Raw genomic sequence first — 18,495 nt, 5'->3', positions numbered from 1 at the left:
CAACTGTGGACTTTTGAAAAGGTGTCTGACATAAGCAGACTTCAAGAGAAGTGTGGCACTCCTGGTAGTTATCGAGTCATTAAGATAGGATATACAGTTGTCAGTTTCGAGTGTTTTATGATGGTTGGATTTATATAACTAGAGAGGTGTGAGAGGTGTTCCAAATGTCCAGTTGGGTTGCAGGATTCAATAGTGGTGAGCTGGTCCTGTGTGGAGAAGAGTGGGCGGTGATGTTTGGTTCTGAATAGGATTTATCCTTGGTAAGGTAGGAGGATGCTAGTCCTTTACTGTCCAGATTTAGTTGGGTTTGTAAGAACCTTTTGCTGAAATGCACTGCAATCTAGTGGAATAGTTCTTGATCAGAGTTCGGGTTGTGTTGAAAGCTGTTGGGTGTTTGAGTTCCTAGATCTGGTTACACATTTCTAGTTGCAAGCTACTAGCCAATGTGGCGAGATGGGGTAAGAGGCCTGACAAGGTGGGGGGCTTCAAGGATGCTGTCATATCGAACAGCAGCAACTTTACCGGCAAGTGAGTGCAAGGCTGGCGGGAGAGCTGAAAGAGGGTTTGCCAAGCGGGAGGCGCCAGTCCCGAGTTAAGACTTCACCGCAGCAACGTGCCATGGGTCGGAAATGCATTGAGACACCGGTGAGTTGGCCCACTGATGGTGGGAACTCCGGGGCATACCAACAGGCACATGAACAATTAAAAGTACATTTTGAAAGACAGAATTTGCGCAATTCTGCATGTCTGAGATGTCAATGTGGGGAAAGCTGGAGCAAGCACTGCCATAAGTAAATGAACACTGGTGAAGAAGTTAGAAGACAGTACTTGAACATGTTTGTTTATGTTTATGTTTGCCATTTATATAGCCTGCCAGGTACCCAAAGGCTTAAGGGCGCTTGAAACGTAAAACTTAGACAAGACAAAAACTCATAGAAGAAGCAAGGAGCTGACTAAAAAGAACAGTCCTAAAGAAAGCAGGGTCAAATATGAAGTAGGGAGTCGCTCTATGAAAAAAGAGCATGTCTACATGTTTGAGATGCCCATTTGGGGAAGCTTGGGACAAGTAATATCTAAAGTCGATTGAGTGTAGACAGTGCAGGAGTACAACTGTGCTTTATTGGGAAACAGAGAACATTGAACAAAGCCCTGATAAATTAAATATATCAGACAGTGAGTCTTTTGGGGGAATGATACTTGGAAGGAGAGTACATCAGGGGATCTATAAAACCCAAAGGGTATTCCCGGCATGGGAGTACACCAGGGAATCCACTTAAAGTGCATGAAAGAAAAAGACATTGTGAAAGGATGCCTGGCAGGAGAGTATACCCGGGGATCTTAAGTATCTACTGAAGAATTCCTGGTTTGGAAGTGTACCAGGAAGTCATCCTTGAGATGTTGTATAAAAGAGACACTTTTGCTATCCTTGAAGCACTTGTGTAAAAAAGACACGTTTGCTCTCCTTGAAAACAACAGTTGTGTAAGAGACACTTTTGTCATCCTTGAAGCAGATGTGTAAAAGATGCACTTTTTGCCATCCTTGAGGAATTGTTATATGGAAGAGACATTCATGCTCTCCTTAAGGAAACATTGGGCCTCATTCCGAGTAATCGGCTACAAATCTTCTAATACCGGCATTCTGTTATTAGCGTATCCGGCGGGGAAAGTGCCAGACTCTTCGGCGTACTACGAGTACACAGGTGTGCGCACAAACTCATACTGAAAGCGGCAATACCGGTATGCCGGCATTAGCGGAGGAAAATTACAAATATCCGTCAATAGCAGCCGAAAAGTGGCGGTAATAACGCCTTTTCCAAAGAAATGGCTGGAACACTGGAAAAAAGTATGTAGTGGCAGCAATACCGGCACCGGAAACAGAAACGGTGCCAAAGCCGGAAGGACTGCGGCGGCCATCATAAAAAACAGAATCCAACTCAATCCGCCGGTTCCCTCAGCCATCCAGGCTGAGATCGGAGCGAAAAAGGATGTCCCAGGACCAGAGCACCCCAGGAAAAGATATCCGCCTATGGAAACCCAAGTTCTCAGATGTAGAGCTGCCAGCCCCAGTGCACACAGTGCTGCAACATGCAGAGGAACTGTTTGGTACCAGGCAGCAGAAAACAAGCAACCAACGGAAGACGGCCATATAGAAAGAGGTGGTGGCCAGTGTGAAGGCCTTGACGACTGTCCCCCACACAAGAAAGGACTGTTGCAAGAGGTGGGACGACCTAAAAGCAAAGGTCCACAGTGCCATAGTAAAGCACAGGAGGGAGTGCATAGCCACTGGTGGAGGCACTGTGGACCCCCTACGACTGATGCCATGGGGGGAGTGTCTCAGCAGCATCTTCCACATCGAGGGCATCGGAGGTACTGAGGCCAGAGCAGGGACTCTAAGGAGGGTATGGTATCAACAGTAAGACAAACACAAGTGACCACAGTTCAAGGGTGTGTATTGAACTTCAAAAAGGGTTTGAAAAACGCCTATCTAATCCTAAATCTACAGATGGGAGCAAACTACCACCATCAAATAATAATAACGCAGTCCTAGTGGTGTCTTGTCAAAATAAACGGACCTATACTAATAAACCTATTGTCAATCCCTACCTCTAAATACAAATAGTGTGGGAAACAGTGTTCTGAAAAAGAAAGTAGTGTTCACAAAATGATATGTCAGGATGTTCAGGCCTTTGGCCTCCCTTCCCCATGTTTTCAGCACGGGACAAGGCGATCACTCAAGCGCAGCACAGTCTCTTGCTTCTTTAGTACGAGGATACAGTTCAATCATTAGCATCAGGGCCTTCTGTGCTCAAGTATCCTTGCTTATCAAAGTCTCATCATTCAGAGGGCTTGATGCGACCAAATTACCGATACATTCTTTTCCTCTTTCAGAATTTCACAAGTACTCAAGGTGATTCGCTATTCAACCCGGATCCCCCCTCAGCCGGGCTCAGATCCTTTTAACACAATGTTCGTAGGATATTCCTTTTCGGGTGACTCACCCCGGATCCCCCTCAGTTGGGCTCAGAGCCCTTTTAACACAGTCTCCCTTAGCCAGTGTAGTGTGTGTGTGCAAAATGAGCTGAAAAAAAATGGTGCCGATACGCGGCCATTTTGGACATTCACTTCCATTACCGCAATGAAAGCTTGCGATTTTGTGGACTCAGTAAGTAGATGTGCATTTCTGCAGCAGAGGCAAGGTCACATAATGATGTCAGCTGAAATAATAGTTGTTGTATTGTCCACCGAAGTACGGGCCAGAAAGGGAGTCGGAGCATTCTGCAGGTGCAGTGATAAGGGGTACTGGGAAAGAAGGCAAGGAAGAGAAGCTTGGTTTTTCCACTTCTAGCTGGAATTTTCCACTCTTGGCTCCTCATGCTTATTGTCTGCTCATCGGCTGAGGGCAGTCTCGTAACTAATGAGGGTTAGGGATCCCCTCATAAAGAGAAGAGATATTCCTCTTGGGAAAGCAGATAGAACTGGACCCCCGGGTGATGCAGTCTTGCTGAGAGGGAGGACGCTCCGCTCCAGACCCCGTTAGTACGAGTGATCTCTCTGCATATCTGCTCTGGGACTAAGCAGCGTTGTGATGGCAGAGATGAAGGTGTCTTCTGCAACCATATTAACGGTGATGCTCTTTTTCTATGCTTCTGTATAATCGACTATATTTTATGTGTTTATGTATAAAGAGTGAATAAAGGGCCTATAACGAGCCATTTTTGTTTTTATATAACTAGTGGTCTAAGTGTTATTTCTTGCCTATCTGAGTCCAATAACTTGTTTTGTTAGGGTCTAGGGGGCGTAATTCTGAGGTCCCTACACGTGGCCAAGAAAAAGCAAGACATTTTGGCGCTGTGAGCATGGTTTATGTGCTGATATTGATGCCAAAGAGCCCAACTAATTTAAGAACTTTATAGTTTTGGACTCAGTTTTGGAATCATCGGTGAAAAGGTGTGTATTGTGATGTATTGACGATAGGGACGTGAAATATTCATTTGATACCATGAGTTCCCTATTTAGGAAAAAAGGAAGCTCCGCAGGCGGAGACTGTCCTGAAGTGACTATTCCAGGGTGGACCAAGGGTCCGTAGAACAAAGTCGCACAAACCAGGCCATGTGGTGCAGGTCTAAGTGAGACCTGGGACGCAATTATAAGAGAGGTGAGTCCGGCTGAAGTGGTGTGCTGCCTGCAACAGGTGCCTGTGGGCAAAGGGAAAGAGTGTTCGGCTCTTGTAGAAGAGGTTGGATTCTGTTGCATGCCTTTCGAAAGGTGCACCAACTGAATGTCGAATTAAAGGCGAGTGTCCGGAGATTGGAAAATTGAGCTGGCCACTGAAAAACAGATTTTGTTAATGCAGCAGCTCCAAATGAAGTTGTATCATGATAAGGCAAACAAATATCAAGCGGTAGCCGAACGAGTTGCTATGAGGGTTGATCGCTACAAATATCAAAATAGAAGAGGAAGAGTGAATTCTTGCAAGGTGGCAACTGTGATTGCTTCTGCAAGGGTTGATTGGGACCCCGACCAGTAGGATGGTGATGTATTTGACAGCACTAGTACAGAGAGTGGGTCAGAGCCTGAGGTTTCGCCCAGGCTGGAACCTAGTCGGAAGGAGGTAACAGCTAAACCCGTGATGCGCAGAAGAGAGGGTCCTAATCCGAATAATCCTAGGGGGGGATGGTGGATTTGACAATGCTTGAGAATTATTCTCAGCAAGAGGTTGAGGAAATCATCAGCCAATTAAAACAAAGGGCTAGTGAATCTTTGTTGACCTATATGGTCAGGTTATTTGATGGAGGGGCGGCGGGTCTCCGTGTAGATGCCACGGATGCCGCCCGGTTTCTGCCATTGATGCAGGAAACGCATGTGCAAGAAATGTTACGTGTAGGTCCTCCTTGTGAGGAGGATGGGGGAGGGGTTCAAATGTCTTTGTTACAAGTAGCGGCCCAAGGGTGTAACCATAAGTATCCTATCGCCTCAGATTGGCCAACCGAGGATAAGAAGTGGTACACATTGAGAGAGGTCATAAAAAGAGTGAGGGAACATGCCATGAAAGAAGCAATTAATTTAGATACTCCCCAACATATGGGAATCGTAGCATTGTCTGTTTCAGCTAGAAATACCATAATTCGAACTGACCCGCCAGCGTATAAGAATGTTTTAATGACCCTTTTGGTGGGAATGACCGGTCGAATGACCAATGAGGTGGTGGATGCTATTATACAATTGGCAGACCTAGGAGAATGGGAAAAAGCAGAGGAACGACCCCGCAAGCGATAAAGGGAGGGGCAAAGTGAAAGATGCACTCCCAGGAAGAGGCTTGACAGCCGAGATTCTCGCGTATCTAGAAAGGATATGTTTTTAGCACTACTTAAAGATGGAGTGCCGAGGGAAGACATTGATGGGATCGAGACACAGGATATGTATCAATTGTATAAAAAGCGAGGACTAGATGGGAAAGAGCGTTATAAACGAGTGAAGCAACAGGAGTTACAGAAGGACAGGGGAGATGAGGTGCCTTCCGCACCCCTCCAGGGAAGGGGGACGATGAGTCATCGGGAGAGTCCCCCCAATACCAGCCAATTTATGCAGATTTGAGGAAAATGGTGAGTGTGATGGTGGAGATGGAGTCTAAACATATGCACTCAAAGTACGAATAGGATAGTGGTCAAACTCATGTAACAACTGCCCACATTAAGGTAGACAGAAGGCCTCATGTAAAGGTGAAATTATTTTGGCAGTCAGGAAATATACACCTGGTACACGCCTTAATTGATACCGGGATGGAGACATCATTGATACACGAGAATCCTTCAAAGTTCAAGGGAAGACATTTTAAGATCACAGGCTTGGGGTGGGGGGGAGAGACCCCTGCCGTTCAAACAAAAAATGATATGAAAATTGGAAAAAAGTGACACCTATCAGGTATTGGTGGTTCCTATCCCTGAGTTTACATTTTAGAGGGGTTAACCATTGGATTGGAAGGTAAACTTTATCATTTGGGGGTGAGTGCTTTAATTTGTACTCCCGTGATAGTAGGAAAATTGAAAAATGCCCCTGGTGCAGGTTCCAATAGCCACTATAAGAGTATCCATGAAACAATATAGAATTCTTGGGGGTCAGAAGGAAATTTCAGACACCATTAAAAGGTATGTAGAAGTAGGTGTATTACGCCCCGTAACCACGGCTTGGAACAATCCGATCTGGCTCGTTAAGAAGCCGGACAGAGGTTACCAGATGACTGTTGATTATTGCGAGTTGAATAAATATACTCCTCCGTTAATACCTGCAGTCCCTGATGCAGTGACTTAGATTGAAAATGTACAGAAGTTTGAGGGAATCTGTTATGCAGTGTTAGATTTGGCCAATGCCTTCTTCACCGTACCGATTGCTGATCAATGTCAGGAGCAGTTTGCATTTTCCTGGAATGGGAGGCAGTATACGTTCCAATGCCTGCCAATGGGATACACGCATAGCCCGACAATCTGTCACCGGCTGGTGGCAGAACATTTGGATACATTTCCATGCAAACCGGATGTGAAAATTGTGCATTATATTGACGACATTTGGATACAAGGAAAGGATGAGCACTTAGATCTTATCATGGAAGGACTACGGAAGGAAGGGTGGGAAATGAATGAGACCAAAATCCAAGATCCGGTAGGGACCGTCATTTTTCTGGGAATTCAGTGGCATAATGGGCATCGCAAAATGGTGCTAAAAGCTAAGCAAAAGATCCTTGAGTTTTCCACTCTGAGAACTAAGAAACAAGCTCAGCAATTTATCGGGTTGTTTGGATTCTGGAGACAACATATACCACATTTGGGGCAGATCCTAGCGCCCATTTACAAAGCAACATGCAAGAAATTCAATTTTGATTGGGTTGAATAGCATGATAGAATGTTGCAACTAGCCAAAGACACCATACAGCAAGTGCTTGATTTATGACCGTTGAGGGATGGGGAGGTGAAGCTAAATGTATCCGTACAGGATACCTATATGAACTGCAGTTTGTAGCAAAAACAAGACAGGAAGCGGGTGCCCTTAGGATTTTGGAGTCAGAGGTTGCTGATGCTGGTGACAGATATACTCTGTTTGAGTAACAATGGTTAGCATGTTATTGGGCACTCGTGGATACAGAACAAATGACGGTGGGTCATAATATATTGATCCGACTGGAAATACCGATCATGCAGTGGGTACTGAGCTCCCCTAAAACACATCAAATAGGGCATGCACAAGAGGCCAGTATTATCAAATGGAAATGGTACATTCAAGATCGTGCCAAAACAGGAAAGGGTGGAGTGGCGAAATTACACGAGCAGATGGCAGGGCTTCCATTAGTGGATCTAGAGCCTGAGGAGAGGAGCAAAATCAATGAATCTCCAGTCAAATGGGGAATTCCCTATGGTGAATTAACGAGTGAGCAAGTTGAACATGCTTGTTTTACTGATGGTTCAGCTAAATATGTGGGAACTGAGCGACACTGGAAAGCTGTCGCATATAATCCTAAATCGAAAAAGGTGTTAACTACCCCTGGAAAGGGGAAGAGTAGCCAATTTGCAGAATTGTATGCCGTTTATCAAGCTTTAAAGCAAGAGACACCTGGGTGTTGTAACATCTATACGGACTCATGGTCGGTTGCAAATGGGTTGGTTGTGTGGCTGCCTACCTGGCAAAAGAATGGCTGGAAAATATATACCAAAGTAGAATGGGGAAAATAACTGTGGCAAGACATCGCTGAAATGCTAATGCATAATGCAGTAATGTGTATCATGTAGATGCACATTGTGCAACGGATTCACTAGAACGGTGGTTCAATTCTGTTGCAGACGAACATGCCAAGGTTTCGGTCATGGGCACGAGGGCTGAGGATGATCATTTGAAAGGGATTGCTAAATGGGCCCACCAGAAGAGTGGGCATCTCGGAGAAAATGATATTATCAGGAGGGTGCAAGACAGAGGAATTAGCCTTCCATTAGAAATTGTGAAAACAGTGATTTTACAATGTCCCGTGTGTCAACACCAGAAACAAATATCCATTCCACATATAATTCACAGCACGTTGAAATGGGGTAAATTGCCCGGACAGATTTGGCAGATCGATTACATCGGTCCCATGCCCATTAGCTGAGGATGTCAATATGCGTGTACTATCGTGGACATGTATTCCGGTTATCTAATGATGTTGCCATGCAAAAGAGCCACCCAATTGAACACAATCTAATTATTAGATCAAGTGGCTGTGTATTAGGGAGTTCCCTTACAGATTCAAAGTGATAATGGGTCACACTTGAAGGGGAAGTTGGTTCTGGACTATTGTCAGGTTAAGGTATTGAATGGATCTTCCATGTCCCATATCACTCTGAGGCTTCAGGGTTGAGAGAATGAATGGATCGTTCAAAGAACAGTTGTGAAAAAAACAGGTGAGAGTACCCTGAAAGGGTGGCCAGAACGTGTGTTGGATGTGGTTCAGATTCTCAACAACCGGCCCATTGCGAATGGTGAGACTCCATTGATGTGCATGTTAACGCCAGACTTACAATTCAGAGCTATGGAAACCCTGTTATATTGACAAATGTCCCCTGGGGCACTGGATCCTTATCGAGCAACCCCTGAATCTGCTGGGGTGGACTTGCATGCAAGGGAAGAGATCCGACTTGAGCCCAGGGGCATTACTGTGATTGAGACAGGGATTGGGGTGCAAATTCCGCCTGACCATATGGGATTAATTGCCCATAGATCTGGACTTGCCCTGAGAGGTATTCAGGTGTTGGGAGGGATTGTGGATGTACTCCACTGATATCTTGTTTTTTAATTCAGATTTTTTCGACCCCGAGTATGCTGGTTGTCTGTGTGGAGCGAGGTGGGTGTCTTCGGCAGGGTCTAGGGACATGCTGGAAGAGGTGGCAAATGTCTCCATTCTACATATGGAGTCGGGAATGTGGATGAGGACTGATACGTCTGCTACCACCTTTGCATTGGAGGACGCGTCCATTGCAGCGTATCACAGTGCTTTGAGGAAACGACAAGGGTGTAAGCTTAATGCCACGCCCCATTCTGCGGTTTCAATGTCCTTTGTGCAGCAGGGCTATTCAGCCATTGTCGGGCAACCTGAGAATATATGGGTTCACCTGGCACAACGAGTGTTAAACATTTCACATTTCTGTTTGACGGATGTACACGATTCTGCAAATCTGATTTCCACCTGTCTTGTGGCTATACCAATGCCTACCCCGGTATTGCGACACCTATTCGAGGTATTGCATGAGGATTCACTGGTAGAGGATTCCGATGTACGGAGTTCTTTTTCCGTGTATGAGTATTATAAGTTCTGTGCGGACTCAGACCGCAAATGGAAGAACATAACTTGCATCATCACCCACGATATTGCTCCTGCTGATGTTTCTTATCATATGATTTGTGATCCAAACTATAACGGTAGATGTCAACAATTGGATTTAAACAAAAATGAGGGAAGAACTGATTTTGAGCAGCGCCTATGTGTGCGACCTATCACGTCTTGGTTTGATGATGTTTCACATACAGCCTGCTGTCCGGCGGTCTGCGCGAGCCATTCATTATAACGCCCTGTCACCTGATTGTAATTCTGATGTGCATTTATTGTCTGAAGCTGAAGTTTTGGCGTTAGCCATTTCATTAGAGGGAATTTGGGGTCTGCCAGCTGGGAATATAATACCATGATTAAACTTGCTTGCTTGGTAGTGAAGGGCTTAATGAGGCTTTGCAGGCTTTAGCAGAGTTCTTGTTAGATAATAGACATTTTAGAAAAGCCATTTTGCAAAACAGGGCTGCTATTATTTGTTTTTGAAGCATAATTTAGGGGGTGATGCCGTAGAAGGGTGGTGTTGTATTAATTTAGTGGATCATTCACGGTCCATTGAGAAACACATTGGTGGGTTGAAAGATCTTATTGCCCGAGTCACTCAAGATCAGGACGGGAATTGGTGGGGTCAACTATTTGCATGGATTCCCGAGGCATTGTATTCTGTTTTTATTTGGGTTTTTGGGGTTTTAGTTATTTTGCTTTGTTGTTGTATTTCATGTATTCCAAATTTGTGGAGGATGTTCTGAAAGTTTTGGGAACCATCTTTTCGCCCATTGGGTTATGGTAGTTGATTAACCATGGGGTGGAGTTGAGTGCGTGTGTGCAAAATGAGCTAAAAAGAACATGGCGCCCATGCGCAGCCATTTTGGACATTCACTTCCATTATCGCAATAAAAGCCTAAGGTTTCATGGACTCAGTAAGTAGACGTGCATTTCTGCAGTCGAGGCAAGGTCACATGATGTCAGCTGAACTAACTATGGAGAATAGTTGTTGTATTGTCTGCTGAAGGACGAGCCAGAAAAGGAGTCGTAGCATTCTGCAGGTGCAGTGATAAGGCGTACAGGGAAAGAAGGCAAGGAAGAGAAGCTGGGTTTTTCCACTTCTAGCTGGAATTTTCCACTCTTGGCTTCTCTTGCTTATTGTTTGTTCTTCGGCCGAGGACAATCTCGTAACCAATGAGGGGCGGGGATCCCCCCATAAAGAGAAGAGGTATTCCTCTTGGGAAAGCAGATAGACCTGGACCCCCGGGTGATGCAGTCTCGCTGAGAGGGAGGATGCTCCGCTCCAGACTCCGTTAGTACGAGCGATCTCTCTGCCTATCTGCTCTGGGACTAAGCAGCGTTGGGGTGGCCGAGATTAAGGTGTCATCTGCAACCATATTAACAGTGATGCTCTTTTTCTATGTTTCTGTATAATCGACTATATGTTATGTGTGTATGTATAAAGAGTGAATAAAGGGCCTATAACGAGTCATTTGTGTTTTTATATAACTAGTTCTCTAAGTGTGATTTCTTGCCTATCCAAGTCCAATAACTTGTTTTGTTATGGTCTAGGGTTATGTAATTCTGAGGTCCCTATACGTGGCCAAGAAAAAGCAAGACAGCCGGGCTCAGACCAATTTCAATTAGCATCAACTATCGAAGACTTTTCGAATGTGCACAGGGTCTGGCTTGACCCGTTGTAGGACCACTTCGATTTCCCAATTCCTTTCCTTTTAACATTTGCCACCTTTCATTTGGATACCTAACAGAGACTTTTGAATGAGCACCCGCGTGATGCCGGACCACTCCGTCTAGGGTATCGTACCTTGGCTTCAAAGATCAGTCACCCATCTGTTGTTTTCATTATATTTGGCTTCAACATAGACCGGTCTGGTAACTCACCGACTGTGCAGACTTCGCTGGTGCTGCTTTGAGCCAAGGACACTACCATGGCAGCAAATGATTCTCCCTGCCTTATCGATGCGGGAGAGCCCCGGGTACCTCCGACACACAATGCAGGATTCTTTAGCTGTGATCCCGGGTCTTACGTTTGCTATTCTCGAAGGCTCATGAAAGTTATGGTCTTTCGGTGAAAAGGTCAAGGGCACTTCCCTCCTTGCAATCTTGGTACTGCTGCTTCCTCATGTGCTTTGCCTCACCGAGAGTGTGCATTTATGCTCCACCTTGTATCTGTGTGGGGAAGTATGATGAAGTTAGGTGTTTGTAATGATCAGTAATGGCCTGATCCTGCCTGACTATTGCATTGAAAAACGTCAGGTATATGGGTTGGGTGTTAGTCCGTTGTCTCTTATAGTGAGCTGTCCATGAGAAAGTGTTTGTGTTGGAAAACAGGGGGGTTGAGTTCCTTAGTATCCTATCTGGTAGGATGGGGTAAAGGTGTTACAGGGAAGGGGATACAGCGTCTCGCAATCCAGTGTCCCACTTCCACTCCCCGAAGACCCCTCATCCAGGTGATCCTCCTGCACTGGTCCACCCCCAGGAACTGGATTCAAAAGCGATGGCCGTGTACTGGCCACCTGTATGACAGATCCCAGGGACTAGCGGGTGAGACACCTTCAGGTTTCTCACATAACCCTCAGAGATGTCAGTAAATGAACATGTGCATGCCCCCTACCATTGGATGTATCCACCAGCATACCGTAGAACAATGGGCATGGCAAGTGGCCAGATACATGGCATGTCATGCAGCGCTCACCTGTCAATGACAGTGTTACCCCGAAACAATGCACATGCATGCACATTGTACACACCCAGCATGAACCTACCCCCCCTGCATGGTCTCCCATCTGAGCAATACCACCCATGTGAGACACATGAAACTAAAAACACTGGGACACACACATCATGAGATGGGTTGAATGCATGACCAATGACATGTGTGGCAAAGTGTTAACCTATCTCAATTCCCCAAAAGCTACCCTCTCCAAAGACAGCGATGAGGCAGGACCCTCACACGCAGCCACAAAAACACCCCCCACACCTGCGCAGGCCAAACCTACTGCAAGCCAGAGCAATCAGCATGGCAGTGCTGTAGGCTTAACCCAGCCACTGCCCGTAGTACCTGCAGCTGCCCAGCCACAAGCACCAACTGCAGCTGTCCAGCCACCACCACCAACTGAAGCTGCCCAGCCACCACCACCAGACACCCTTGATGTGTCACACACCAGCACAGGCTGTGACACCGCACATGTGCCAGTGGGCATTGCCCCGACACGCACCAGCACTCCCCTGGGGCATGCACCCTGTCCCATGGCACAGTTGGCCATTGCAGAAGAGCCGACACAAATGAAGAGGAGGCTGCCAGGGAGGAGTATGAGCCATATGAGGGGGACACTACACCTGGTTCCAGTCCAGCCACAGCCCCAAATCCACACAGACCGCCACCACTGGCGGAAGGCAACCTGCGGGCAATCCGTTCACGCCTGGAGCAGACTGAGCCAAGCAGGCGGACATACACACCATGGCAGGTGAACAACTGAGTGAATTGTGGGTAATGCGTGACTGCATACAGGAGTGCACCCACCGCATGGCACACTCCCTGGGACATGCAACTACTGCAATGTTCACACTGGGCCAAAGGGTCCGCAAACACACAGGTGCAAAATCTGCCTCAACAGAGGCACTTTCCCAGGCCATGCAGTTGACACTGCAGTACATTCGTGCACAAGGTTCAGAGCCCCCCCACCACCTTAAATACGCCTACTGAGGGCTCTTTGGAAAGCACACCAAGACGCCATTCAATGCGCCGCCTCACCACAAGGTTGAAAGAATCGGACCCAAAGCCTAAGTGTGCATGGAAGTGAGGCATGGAAACATTAATGGTGTAGTTGTGTAGTGCTCGGGTGGGTGATTGAGGAGGGTGTTGTTGGGGTGGGTGATTGGGGAGGGATAAATACTTATCAATGCTGCGATTGTATATTTGTCATTGTGTGCATTTCTTTATTGTGTGCAATTACCAGTGAAGGGTGCATGGATAGAGATAGTGGTTGGGAACATCAGAAGAAGTTCTCAACAAGCTCCTGGCGAGCAGGTTGCCCCAGCCTGGCATCTGCATGTGCAGTGTCTTCATGTGTGCCACCCGCAGCATTACGTCGTCATCTTCAGGGGGTTGGGGGAATGTCCACATCTGGGGGCAGGGGTATGTTACGCCGGATGCATTTATTGTGCAACATGGCGCGTGCGAGCACAATCTTGCCCACCTTGTCCAGCCTGTACATTAACACTCCCCCGTCCGATGTAGACATCGGAAGCGTGCCTTCTTCAGGCCAAGTGTACGCTCAATTGCCACCCTGGTCCGGATGTGGGCACAATTGTATGCCACGTCCTGTGCTGTCTGGGGATTCCTCAGAGGAGTCATCAACCATGGAAGTTGCGGCTATCACCTGCAAGGGGGACAGACATGTGAGCATGCCATTGGGTACTGTGGATGGGTGCATCATTACAGCCGTTATACGATGCTCAGAGTTACATGGCAGGTCACGTGTCAGCCCACTACACCTATTTATACTTGGGCCATTGCATGTGGAGTGTACTATGTGGGGAGAGGGGGCTACAGACATACATAAACTTGTCCATACCCCAGAAACATAGCAGCCATGGGTATGGGCACACAGGACGGGTCTGGTACACATGCCAAGTCCATTGCCATCGAGGGGCCCCTCTGTGGCATTCCATCTGGCAAACATGTCATGTATGTCAGTGTGATGCACTGAGTGACACAGTGTGCATCCCATGTGTCTGATTCCCATTGGTGTGATGTGGGCCTGTTCCTTACTCCAGTTCATCTGCACACACAATGGGTGTCTGGAGCTTGGCATCCCATGCTGACGCGCAGTATTGCATCCAGTAGATGAATTGGCTTGTGAAATTATGTGATTGGTGCTTCTGCCTACTGTGGCTAGTGACATTGGTGCTTGGGTGTGTTGTTGCATGTCATATCTGCACCTCCTCGAGGGCCCTTTGCGCCCCAGTACACATACCTTTTAAACACCTACGCAACCATGCCAAACCCCCTTGCAGGCTAAGCATTCTGTGGGTTTTGCACTGTTTCATTGTGGTACCTGTGGTCCAGTGTGTGTGTCTGGCCTGTTTGGTTTGCATGGTTTGACCATTCACTGCTGCTTGGTGTGTCCTGTCCCTTTACGGTGGCCAGCAGCCTGTCTTGCCTCGGGGGTGTGTGTGTGGGTCCAATTTCTGTTGGGCCGTCCCAGGGCATTCATTTACATAGTGACAACACCGCCTCATGCACCAGTCTCAATGTGCTGGGACGTTTACTCCACCAATGCCCAGCTACGTTGGCCTCTGTGCCCCTCCATGTACTCTGGCAGCGTGCTATTGCACAGGACCATGGCATCATGGGTTAAACCTGGGAACCGGGCGCAGCAGTGGGTTATTGCAAGGTTTTTATCACATGTGACCTGGCGGTTCAGTGAATGGTACTGCTTTGGGTTCCTGTAAACTTCCTCTAGGGCATGGAGTGCCACCAGTTTGATGTGAGTGCAGTTCAGGGCAGCTACCACATTGGACATGCCTGCTATGGGGCTGGGGCATAGAATCTCGCCTTGATGGTTTTCACCAGTGTCGTGGTGGTTGGGAGTGCAATATGCTGCCCCATATGCAGCAAGAGTGCGTCCAGCATCTCCACCAAGTTTTGAGAATGTAGGCTGTGATAGGCCATGCAGCTGGCTTACGATGCGATGCGTTGGGATGTGCCCATTGCAAGGAAGTGCAGAACCGACACCAGCATTACCAGCAGTGGTATGGCTGTACGGATGCCAATCCTACTCACAATGTCTTCTTGGTTCATGCTGAGGATATATGCTATGCTCTCCCTGTCAAGGCGGTACAGGGTTAGGATTTGCAATTCACTGAGGGTCCATGGTGTGGCCCGTACATGGGGTATGGGTGCATGCCTTGCATGGCACCTCCTCCTCCTCACATTCCTCGTCCCCATCCTCCTGTCAACTGCCTCTTGGGCCCTCTGTTGATCCTCTAGCCTCTGCAGTGCTACGTTGGCCTGGAGCAGCTGCAGGTCAATGTTGACGGCAGTCAGGGACAGCATGGTGGTGTTTTGGAAGTGTGTCTGTTAAAGGTGTGGCTTTTTCCAGCTCCTTCATACTGCTTTGAGTGCACCTGTGGCCTCATTTTCCACACCTGCATGCATTTTCTGCCATTTACCACCTGCTATCAGGTGAAGGTTTTGCCACCTAGCGTTTGCCTGTTTTACTGGCATTTATTTTGGCAGTGTTACCGGAAGGGACAGCCTCAGGATGTGGCGGTGTTGCCGTTGTGTCGTTAATATCGCCACGAGTTAGGGGGACGTCCAGTACTTATCCGTGCCGGATGCACTGGCACCTTTATTTGCAGATACTTTTTTACCGGTGGCGGTGTATCCGGCGCTTGTAGTCCGCCTCACACGTAGTTTTCCGGTCCAGTAAAAGGGCTGGTATCCTTTGATAAAGGCACATATTTAGCGGACCGCCCAACTTGTAATGAGGGCCATTATTTGGAAAAAGACATTTTCGCCACCCTTCCTGAAATAATCCAGGGGACAGGAACTACCCTCTGGATCAAAGGATGTCTCCTTGGAAGAAACCATTTTTATTGGATTTTTTCTATTTGCTTCTTTTTTTTAACACTTTTTGACTAAACCTAGATCAGAGACATTTTTCCTTATACTTCTTAATTCTTCATTTCTAGTGTGAGGTGCAGATATGTTCTGGACAGATTATATAATGCTGACGACAAGACACAGACTGATCTTTAGTTTTAGTTTCCTAGGTAGAGAAGCTGTCTTTAGGATAGGGACAAAGAGGCCTTTATTCAACCCTTTTCTTTTAATAAAGATGGCTGATGTTGAAAACACTACCACTTTGTGTCTGCTGCTCATTTCTGACACGTCACACAACACAACTGGGAAGTCACAACAGGGAGATAAATACAGAAGTCTCTTGGGATTAGGCACACACAAGAGGAGGACATTATAGTTGGGCTTAGGAGAGGATCTGTCCCCAGAGAAAGGGTCCTGCCCTCTTGGAAATGTTTAGGACCTGCTCCTTTCTGTGCCCCCTCACAACTGACTACAGGGAGCTGACATCAGAAGGCAAAAACTCCTTCTACAAATGCTGAAATGGCCCCTTACAAAAGGCTTGGACTATTTTTTTCACCTAGTACTTTATTGTGAATGCACTGCACAGCTCAAGCACATGCACTTTAGGTATTTTAGTGATTTTTCATCTATAGAAGCTGACAATATTTTGTGGTCTGAGTTCCTCACCTCGCCACTTCCAAGCTTCCGTTGAGCCTCAAATCCACTTGCCCTTATTAAGGTGCATCGAGTCTGCTCCAGTCGAACCAGCTTGACTGTCTAAAAACAAACACAACTGCATGGAAAGCACCCCCCGAAGCCCAGTTCGACACAGTCAATCCCAAGAAGAAGATGTAAAGGTATATACGGCCGTTCTGTCCCCCTGGCATGGTTTGCAGGGCGCTAGAAACGACCACACTGATTACCTTTTTAAAAGACATATGCTTAAACTTGAACGTTGCTGCAAAGACAATTGCCTGCCTACCCCGGTCTTCCTACTCAAGAGTGCCCCATTCAACCAAAAGTCTGCATATTCTTTGTATTTCATAACATGGGTGGGTAAGGTTGTTGGTGTTTTTATTGGTTTGATTATTTTAGTTTGATTAAACATTTATATTTTTATAGAAAATGTACTGGACATTTTTTTTTATTTTGGCAGCGCAGTAGAATTGCCGTCTTGATTGTGCCTTGCCGGCTCACGCCCCTCTTGAAGAGTATACCATGTCCTCTGCCCATTCTACCTTAAAGAGGCAAAGAGGGTGTACCATTCCTGTTATGTCTGTTTCACCTTTATGCTTCTATGACAAGACTGGAGGCGAGCATTATGCTTTATCTTCTTTAATTACTGTGGTTAGCAGTAATTAAAGAAGATAAAGCATAATGCTCGCCTCCGTGTCTTTAATAGAATCAAGACTTCCTGCGCTAGTCGCATGGGCAATCTTTATTGGGATCACTGCTTATTTGTAAGTAGTGTGGGGCTGTGTAAGTGTTTAGAAACCACTACTTATAACTGTGCTTTTAGAGAGTAGTAGACATTTCGTCACCGAGGGTGCCTTTGTGAATATTGTGAATGGATAGGTAGTCTCCCCATTGTCGGTGGACAAGAGTGCAAAAAGTGACCATGGTCTTGTTACATAAAATGCCATGCAATGTGTGGCCAGCTATGTGGGTGAGACCCTGTACCACTTTTTCAGATGTAACGCGACACAACTGACTGCCAGGGATTTAGTGGTGCTAGTGTCTTCTTCTCAAGCTACAGGTTGAAATCCTGGAGTATAGTCAAATGTAAGTGATCCGCAGACAGGTTGGCAGCCACATCGGCATGTTTTTCTGCAAAGGTTGTGATGTAAGATTGTGGGTTGGATATCAGGAGGGAGCTTAATTTAGAGGTGTGAGAGATGGAGCTGATAAGTGTAAGGGTTTCAAAGACTGATATGTAGTCGATGGTGGGCGCACAAAAGTAGAATGAGAGCAGGACTGAAAGACACGTCCCCAAAGATATGGTATTTGGAGACATACATTGTTATCATGTGTGTTCTGCAGGAATGTCGCTATCACACAGATTTTGGGGACACTTTGATATGCTTCTCAGAGGCTACTAACAGAACGTGCAAGGAACCTGGCTGCTGGGTCTACAATTGTATTAAATTTTACGTTAATTATTAGTGTTTGCGTATAGTGCAACAAATGTGCAGATTCAGTGGCCAGCACACAGAATTAAACATGCTCTGCTGAGCAGAGAAGAGGCAGGTCACTGGCTTTGATAGGAGTGTGACCGTTTCTAAGAAAGAAGAAGACTTTGGGGGACAAAGGGGTAGGTATTCTTGACAAAAGATTTAAGAGTTAATTATTTAATTGCGCTAACATTGTAAACGGTCTCTTTTTCAAATGTGACAACGTTCATTTATGAGGATCACTTAAAGTAGCTATTGTAGTCATAATACAAATGTTAAACTTGTCTTACTGACCAAAGCACATTACCAAAACCTAGAATCATCATATCAAGTATCTTTGGATAGATTATCATTCAAACATGGACACTTGGGTACAGTCCTTTTGT

Source organism: Ambystoma mexicanum, chromosome 3p (genome assembly GCF_040938575.1).
Source record: "Ambystoma mexicanum isolate Mex_15411 chromosome 3p, UKY_AmexF1_1, whole genome shotgun sequence".
In the NCBI taxonomy this organism is placed as follows: domain Eukaryota; kingdom Metazoa; phylum Chordata; class Amphibia; order Caudata; family Ambystomatidae; genus Ambystoma; species Ambystoma mexicanum.
The sequence above is the reverse complement of the archived record's forward strand: the minus strand, read 5'-3'. Positions refer to the sequence as shown.